This window comes from Engystomops pustulosus, chromosome 1, assembly GCF_040894005.1.
Source record: "Engystomops pustulosus chromosome 1, aEngPut4.maternal, whole genome shotgun sequence".
NCBI lineage: Eukaryota > Metazoa > Chordata > Amphibia > Anura > Leptodactylidae > Engystomops > Engystomops pustulosus.
In genome coordinates, this window is record NC_092411.1 from 4869498 (window position 1) to 4879144 (window position 9647).

Below are 9647 nucleotides of genomic sequence, written 5' to 3' on the forward strand. Positions count from 1 at the left end.
CTTTCGAGGCAGAAGAATATTATGATAAATAAAACTAATTATGCTTGTGCTCCATTTCCTGCTCGAGAAAAGTTGTCACCTTAAGTTAAATACATCCTTCCATGATGACACTTAAATAGCCACTGAAAACACTTGTGTGTTGTGTGGAGAGAAGCTCAGGGCTGAGGCACCTTACAGAGCACACTGTTGCTCTTCAGCTATCCTTGGGGAAGGTCTGAGACAAGAGCCACATGCTGCTTCCACAAAGCATTGCTTGAACCAAGCAAGTGAGTTCCCATCAACATTGGTCACCTGACAACTCAAAAGTACAAGAAGTAGCAAACACTCAGAATATGGTGCTGCTATGGATACAAAGTTGCCAAGTTTGGAAGCAACTCATGGCTGGCAAATATCAGTCCAATAACTGAGAGGAACAATTTCCTAACTCAATTCAGACTACTCTCTCTCCAACTTTTACCACATCAACTTCCGGCACTTCTGTTTATTTTATAGACCAAAGAAGTTACGTCACAGGAGGTAGAAGATTTTCTGTTTTTCAAGTATCATTGTAGTGGCAAAAATGTAGAATCACAATTTCTCGATTGCTTTTCTTTGTTTGCCTGATTATCGGCTTGGGGAAGACCTCCATCTATCTGCTGTTAGCAAGAACAAGTGTCTCTCAAAATTAGTTGGCTTTGGTTTAGTAACCATCAGTATCCATTGCAAAAAAGGACTCAAATGTTCTCTATTTACTGTTATCAGAAGATAATGCCGATTTTTCTCTCACTTTCATCACTTCCACACAAGACCTTGGAATATTTGCCCTCCTCCTTGGAAATTAGTTTTTTCAAATAACCATATTTTGTTAAGAGAAAAGAAATACATGTGCTTGACAAAGGACAGTCTCTGAATGTTTCTCGAAGACCATTGGTGAAGATGAAACAAGTTGTTAAATGCTGAAACATTTAGATGAGTTAAAAGTGATAAAAACACTACTGAAAGAAGTGTAATTGTACTGGCAAAAATGTAGAATCCCAATTTCCCGATTGCTTTTCTTTGCCTAATTATCGGCTTGGGGAAGACCTCCATCTATCTGCTGTTAGCAAGAACAAGTGTCTCTCAAAATCAGTTGGCTTTGGTTTAGTAACTGTCAGTATCCATTGCAAAAAAGGACTCAAATGTTCTCTATTTACTGTTATCAAAAGATAATGCCGATTTTTCTCTCACTTTCATCACCTCCACACAAGACCTCGGAATATTTGCCCTCCTCCTTGGAAAACAGTTTTTTTCAAATAACCATATTTTGTTAAGAGGAAAGAAATACATGTGCTTGACAAAGGACAGTCTCTGAATGTTTCTCGAAGACCATTGGTGAAAATGAAACAAGTGGTAAAATGCTGAAACATTTAGATGAGTTAAAAAAGATAAAAACACTTCTGATAGAAGCGTAATCTGAAATCAAGAGAGATTTAGATTCTTACAATCTGATTTGCAAAACTGTTTAATATGGACACAAAAAGCAGCAATAATACTTTTTTCAAATTAAATAAATACCACTTTCGAGGCAGAAGAATATTATGATAAATAAAACAAATTATGCTTGTGCTCCATTTCCTGCTCGAGAAAAGTTGTCACCTTAAGTTAAATACATCCTTCCATGATGACACTTAAATAGCCACTGAAAACACTTGTGTGTTGTGTGGAGAGAAGCTCAGGGCTGAGACACCTTACAGAGCACACTGTTGCTCTTCAGCTATCCTTGGGGAAGGTCTGAGACAAGAGCCACATGCTGCTTCCACAAAGCATTGCTTGAACCAAGCAAGTGAGTTCCCATCAACATTGGTCACCTGACAACTCAAAAGTACAAGAAGTAGCAAACACTCAGAATATTGTGCTGCTATGGATACAAAGTTGCCAAGTTTGGAAGCAACTCATGGCTGGCAAATATCAGTCCAATAACTGAGAGGAACAATTTCCTAACTCAATTCAGACTACTCTCTCTCCAACTTTTACCACATCAACTTCCGGCACTTCTGTTTATTTTATAGACCAAAGAAGTTACGTCACAGGAGGTAGAAGATTTTCTGTTTTTCAAGTATCATTGTAGTGGCAAAAATGTAGAATCACAATTTCTCGATTGCTTTTCTTTGTTTGCCTGATTATCGGCTTGGGGAAGACCTCCATCTATCTGCTGTTAGCAAGAACAAGTGTCTCTCAAAATTAGTTGGCTTTGGTTTAGTAACCATCAGTATCCATTGCAAAAAAGGACTCAAATGTTCTCTATTTACTGTTATCAGAAGATAATGCCGATTTTTCTCTCACTTTCATCACTTCCACACAAGACCTTGGAATATTTGCCCTCCTCCTTGGAAATTAGTTTTTTCAAATAACCATATTTTGTTAAGAGAAAAGAAATACATGTGCTTGACAAAGGACAGTCTCTGAATGTTTCTCGAAGACCATTGGTGAAGATGAAACAAGTTGTTAAATGCTGAAACATTTAGATGAGTTAAAAGTGATAAAAACACTACTGAAAGAAGTGTAATTGTACTGGCAAAAATGTAGAATCCCAATTTCCCGATTGCTTTTCTTTGCCTAATTATCGGCTTGGGAAGACCTCCATCTATCTGCTGTTAGCAAGAACAAGTGTCTCTCAAAATCAGTTGGCTTTGGTTTAGTAACTGTCAGTATCCATTGCAAAAAAGGACTCAAATGTTCTCTATTTACTGTTATCAAAAGATAATGCCGATTTTTCTCTCACTTTCATCACCTCCACACAAGACCTCGGAATATTTGCCCTCCTCCTTGGAAAACAGTTTTTTTCAAATAACCATATTTTGTTAAGAGGAAAGAAATACATGTGCTTGACAAAGGACAGTCTCTGAATGTTTCTCGAAGACCATTGGTGAAAATGAAACAAGTGGTAAAATGCTGAAACATTTAGATGAGTTAAAAAAGATAAAAACACTTCTGATAGAAGCGTAATCTGAAATCAAGAGAGATTTAGATTCTTACAATCTGATTTGCAAAACTGTTTAATATGGACACAAAAAGCAGCAATAATACTTTTTTCAAATTAAATAAATACCACTTTCGAGGCAGAAGAATATTATGATAAATAAAACAAATTATGCTTGTGCTCCATTTCCTGCTCGAGAAAAGTTGTCACCTTAAGTTAAATACATCCTTCCATGATGACACTTAAATAGCCACTGAAAACACTTGTGTGTTGTGTGGAGAGAAGCTCAGGGCTGAGGCACCTTACAGAGCACACTGTTGCTCTTCAGCTATCCTTGGGGAAGGTCTGAGACAAGAGCCACATGCTGCTTCCACAAAGCATTGCTTGAACCAAGCAAGTGAGTTCCCATCAACATTGGTCACCTGACAACTCAAAAGTACAAGAAGTAGCAAACACTCAGAATATGGTGCTGCTATGGATACAAAGTTGCCAAGTTTGGAAGCAACTCATGGCTGGCAAATATCAGTCCAATAACTGAGAGGAACAATTTCCTAACTCAATTCAGACTACTCTCTCTCCAACTTTTACCACATCAACTTCCGGCACTTCTGTTTATTTTATAGACCAAAGAAGTTACGTCACAGGAGGTAGAAGATTTTCTGTTTTTCAAGTATCATTGTAGTGGCAAAAATGTAGAATCACAATTTCTCGATTGCTTTTCTTTGTTTGCCTGATTATCGGCTTGGGGAAGACCTCCATCTATCTGCTGTTAGCAAGAACAAGTGTCTCTCAAAATTAGTTGGCTTTGGTTTAGTAACCATCAGTATCCATTGCAAAAAAGGACTCAAATGTTCTCTATTTACTGTTATCAGAAGATAATGCCGATTTTTCTCTCACTTTCATCACTTCCACACAAGACCTTGGAATATTTGCCCTCCTCCTTGGAAATTAGTTTTTTCAAATAACCATATTTTGTTAAGAGAAAAGAAATACATGTGCTTGACAAAGGACAGTCTCTGAATGTTTCTCGAAGACCATTGGTGAAGATGAAACAAGTTGTTAAATGCTGAAACATTTAGATGAGTTAAAAGTGATAAAAACACTACTGAAAGAAGTGTAATTGTACTGGCAAAAATGTAGAATCCCAATTTCCCGATTGCTTTTCTTTGCCTAATTATCGGCTTGGGGAAGACCTCCATCTATCTGCTGTTAGCAAGAACAAGTGTCTCTCAAAATCAGTTGGCTTTGGTTTAGTAACTGTCAGTATCCATTGCAAAAAAGGACTCAAATGTTCTCTATTTACTGTTATCAAAAGATAATGCCGATTTTTCTCTCACTTTCATCACCTCCACACAAGACCTCGGAATATTTGCCCTCCTCCTTGGAAAACAGTTTTTTTCAAATAACCATATTTTGTTAAGAGGAAAGAAATACATGTGCTTGACAAAGGACAGTCTCTGAATGTTTCTCGAAGACCATTGGTGAAAATGAAACAAGTGGTAAAATGCTGAAACATTTAGATGAGTTAAAAAAGATAAAAACACTTCTGATAGAAGCGTAATCTGAAATCAAGAGAGATTTAGATTCTTACAATCTGATTTGCAAAACTTTAATATGGACACAAAAAGCAGCAATAATACTTTTTTCAAATTAAATAAATACCACTTTCGAGGCAGAAGAATATTATGATAAATAAAACAAATTATGCTTGTGCTCCATTTCCTGCTCGAGAAAAGTTGTCACCTTAAGTTAAATACATCCTTCCATGATGACACTTAAATAGCCACTGAAAACACTTGTGTGTTGTGTGGAGAGAAGCTCAGGGCTGAGACACCTTACAGAGCACACTGTTGCTCTTCAGCTATCCTTGGGGAAGGTCTGAGACAAGAGCCACATGCTGCTTCCACAAAGCATTGCTTGAACCAAGCAAGTGAGTTCCCATCAACATTGGTCACCTGACAACTCAAAAGTACAAGAAGTAGCAAACACTCAGAATATTGTGCTGCTATGGATACAAAGTTGCCAAGTTTGGAAGCAACTCATGGCTGGCAAATATCAGTCCAATAACTGAGAGGAACAATTTCCTAACTCAATTCAGACTACTCTCTCTCCAACTTTTACCACATCAACTTCCGGCACTTCTGTTTATTTTATAGACCAAAGAAGTTACGTCACAGGAGGTAGAAGATTTTCTGTTTTTCAAGTATCATTGTAGTGGCAAAAATGTAGAATCACAATTTCTCGATTGCTTTTCTTTGTTTGCCTGATTATCGGCTTGGGGAAGACCTCCATCTATCTGCTGTTAGCAAGAACAAGTGTCTCTCAAAATTAGTTGGCTTTGGTTTAGTAACCATCAGTATCCATTGCAAAAAAGGACTCAAATGTTCTCTATTTACTGTTATCAGAAGATAATGCCGATTTTTCTCTCACTTTCATCACTTCCACACAAGACCTTGGAATATTTGCCCTCCTCCTTGGAAATTAGTTTTTTCAAATAACCATATTTTGTTAAGAGAAAAGAAATACATGTGCTTGACAAAGGACAGTCTCTGAATGTTTCTCGAAGACCATTGGTGAAGATGAAACAAGTTGTTAAATGCTGAAACATTTAGATGAGTTAAAAGTGATAAAAACACTACTAAAAGAAGTGTAATTGTACTGGCAAAAATGTAGAATCCCAATTTCCCGATTGCTTTTCTTTGCCTAATTATCGGCTTGGGGAAGACCTCCATCTATCTGCTGTTAGCAAGAACAAGTGTCTCTCAAAATCAGTTGGCTTTGGTTTAGTAACTGTCAGTATCCATTGCAAAAAAGGACTCAAATGTTCTCTATTTACTGTAATGAGAAGATAATGCCGATTTTTCTCTCACTTTCATCACCTCCACACAAGACCTCGGAATATTTGCCCTCCTCTTTGGAAAACAGTTTTTTTCAAATAACCATATTTTGTTAAGAGGAAAGAAATACATGTGCTTGACAAAGGACAGTCTCTGAATGTTTCTCGAAGACCATTGGTGAAAATGAAACAAGTGGTAAAATGCTGAAACATTTAGATGAGTTAAAAAAGATAAAAACACTTCTGATAGAAGCGTAATCTGAAATCAAGAGAGATTTAGATTCTTACAATCTGATTTGCAAAACTGTTTAATATGGACACAAAAAGCAGCAATAATACTTTTTTCAAATTAAATAAATACCACTTTCGAGGCAGAAGAATATTATGATAAATAAAACAAATTATGCTTGTGCTCCATTTCCTGCTCGAGAAAAGTTGTCACCTTAAGTTAAATACATCCTTCCATGATGACACTTAAATAGCCACTGAAAACGCTTGTGTGTTGTGTGGAGAGAAGCTCAGGGCTGAGGCACCTTACAGACCACACTGTTGCTCTTCAGCTAGCCTTGGGGAAGGTCTCAGGCAAGAGCCACATGCTGCTTCCACAAAGCATTGCTTGAACCAAGCAAGTGAGTTCCCATCAACATTGGTCACCTGACAACTCAAAAGTACAAGAAGTAGCAAACACTCAGAATATGGTGCTGCTATGGATACAAAGTTGCCAAGTTTGGAAGCAACTCATGGCTGGCAAATATCAGTCCAATAACTGAGAGGAACAATTTCCTAACTCAATTCAGACTACTCTCTCTCCAACTTTTACCACATCAACTTCCGGCACTTCTGTTTATTTTATAGACCAAAGAAGTTACGTCACAGGAGGTAGAAGATTTTCTGTTTTTCAAGTATCATTGTAGTGGCAAAAATGTAGAATCACAATTTCCCGATTGCTTTTCTTTGTTTGCCTGATTATCGGCTTGGGGAAGACCTCCATCTATCTGCTGTTAGCAAGAACAAGTGTCTCTCAAAATTAGTTGGCTTTGGTTTAGTAACCATCAGTATCCATTGCAAAAAAGGACTCAAATGTTCTCTATTTACTGTTATCAGAAGATAATGCCGATTTTTCTCTCACTTTCATCACTTCCACACAAGACCTTGGAATATTTGCCCTCCTCCTTGGAAATTAGTTTTTTCAAATAACCATATTTTGTTAAGAGAAAAGAAATACATGTGCTTGACAAAGGACAGTCTCTGAATGTTTCTCGAAGACCATTGGTGAAGATGAAACAAGTTGTTAAATGCTGAAACATTTAGATGAGTTAAAAGTGATAAAAACACTACTGAAAGAAGTGTAATTGTACTGGCAAAAATGTAGAATCCCAATTTCCCGATTGCTTTTCTTTGCCTAATTATCGGCTTGGGGAAGACCTCCATCTATCTGCTGTTAGCAAGAACAAGTGTCTCTCAAAATCAGTTGGCTTTGGTTTAGTAACTGTCAGTATCCATTGCAAAAAAGGACTCAAATGTTCTCTATTTACTGTTATCAAAAGATAATGCCAATTTTTCTCTCACTTTCATCACCTCCACACAAGACCTCGGAATATTTGCCCTCCTCCTTGGAAAACAGTTTTTTTCAAATAACCATATTTTGTTAAGAGGAAAGAAATACATGTGCTTGACAAAGGACAGTCTCTGAATGTTTCTCGAAGACCATTGGTGAAAATGAAACAAGTGGTAAAATGCTGAAACATTTAGATGAGTTAAAAAAGATAAAAACACTTCTGATAGAAGCGTAATCTGAAATCAAGAGAGATTTAGATTCTTACAATCTGATTTGCAAAACTGTTTAATATGGACACAAAAAGCAGCAATAATACTTTTTTCAAATTAAATAAATACCACTTTCGAGGCAGAAGAATATTATGATAAATAAAACAAATTATGCTTGTGCTCCATTTCCTGCTCGAGAAAAGTTGTCACCTTAAGTTAAATACATCCTTCCATGATGACACTTAAATAGCCACTGAAAACACTTGTGTGTTGTGTGGAGAGAAGCTCAGGGCTGAGGCACCTTACAGAGCACACTGTTGCTCTTCAGCTATCCTTGGGGAAGGTCTGAGACAAGAGCCACATGCTGCTTCCACAAAGCATTGCTTGAACCAAGCAAGTGAGTTCCCATCAACATTGGTCACCTGACAACTCAAAAGTACAAGAAGTAGCAAACACTCAGAATATGGTGCTGCTATGGATACAAAGTTGCCAAGTTTGGAAGCAACTCATGGCTGGCAAATATCAGTCCAATAACTGAGAGGAACAATTTCCTAACTCAATTCAGACTACTCTCTCTCCAACTTTTACCACATCAACTTCCGGCACTTCTGTTTATTTTATAGACCAAAGAAGTTATGTCACAGGAGGTAGAAGATTTTCTGTTTTTCAAGTATCATTGTAGTGGCAAAAATGTAGAATCACAATTTCTCGATTGCTTTTCTTTGTTTGCCTGATTATCGGCTTGGGGAAGACCTCCATCTATCTGCTGTTAGCAAGAACAAGTGTCTCTCAAAATTAGTTGGCTTTGGTTTAGTAACCATCAGTATCCATTGCAAAAAAGGACTCAAATGTTCTCTATTTACTGTTATCAGAAGATAATGCCGATTTTTCTCTCACTTTCATCACTTCCACACAAGACCTTGGAATATTTGCCCTCCTCCTTGGAAATTAGTTTTTTCAAATAACCATATTTTGTTAAGAGAAAAGAAATACATGTGCTTGACAAAGGACAGTCTCTGAATGTTTCTCGAAGACCATTGGTGAAGATGAAACAAGTTGTTAAATGCTGAAACATTTAGATGAGTTAAAAGTGATAAAAACACTACTGAAAGAAGTGTAATTGTACTGGCAAAAATGTAGAATCCCAATTTCCCGATTGCTTTTCTTTGCCTAATTATCGGCTTGGGGAAGACCTCCATCTATCTGCTGTTAGCAAGAACAAGTGTCTCTCAAAATCAGTTGGCTTTGGTTTAGTAACTGTCAGTATCCATTGCAAAAAAGGACTCAAATGTTCTCTATTTACTGTAATGAGAAGATAATGCCGATTTTTCTCTCACTTTCATCACCTCCACACAAGACCTCGGAATATTTGCCCTCCTCCTTGGAAAACAGTTTTTTTTCAAATAACCATATTTTGTTAAGAGGAAAGAAATACATGTGCTTGACAAAGGACAGTCTCTGAATGTTTCTCGAAGACCATTGGTGAAAATGAAACAAGTGGTAAAATGCTGAAACATTTAGATGAGTTAAAAAAGATAAAAACACTTCTGATAGAAGCGTAATCTGAAATCAAGAGAGATTTAGATTCTTACAATCTGATTTGCAAAACTGTTTAATATGGACACAAAAAGCAGCAATAATACTTTTTTCAAATTTAATAAATACCACTTTCGAGGCAGAAGAATATTATGATAAATAAAACAAATTATGCTTGTGCTCCATTTCCTGCTCGAGAAAAGTTGTCACCTTAAGTTAAATACATCCTTCCATGATGACACTTAAATAGCCACTGAAAACGCTTGTGTGTTGTGTGGAGAGAAGCTCAGGGCTGAGGCACCTTACAGAGCACACTGTTGCTCTTCAGCTATCCTTGGGGAAGGTCTGAGACAAGAGCCACATGCTGCTTCCACAAAGCATTGCCTGAACCAAGCAAGTGAGTTCCCATCAACATTGGTCACCTGACAACTCAAAAGTACAAGAAGTAGCAAACACTCAGAATATGGTGCTGCTATGGATACAAAGTTGCCAAGTTTGGAAGCAACTCATGGCTGTCAAATATCAGTCCAATAACTGAGAGGAACAATTTCCTAACTCAATTCAGACTAC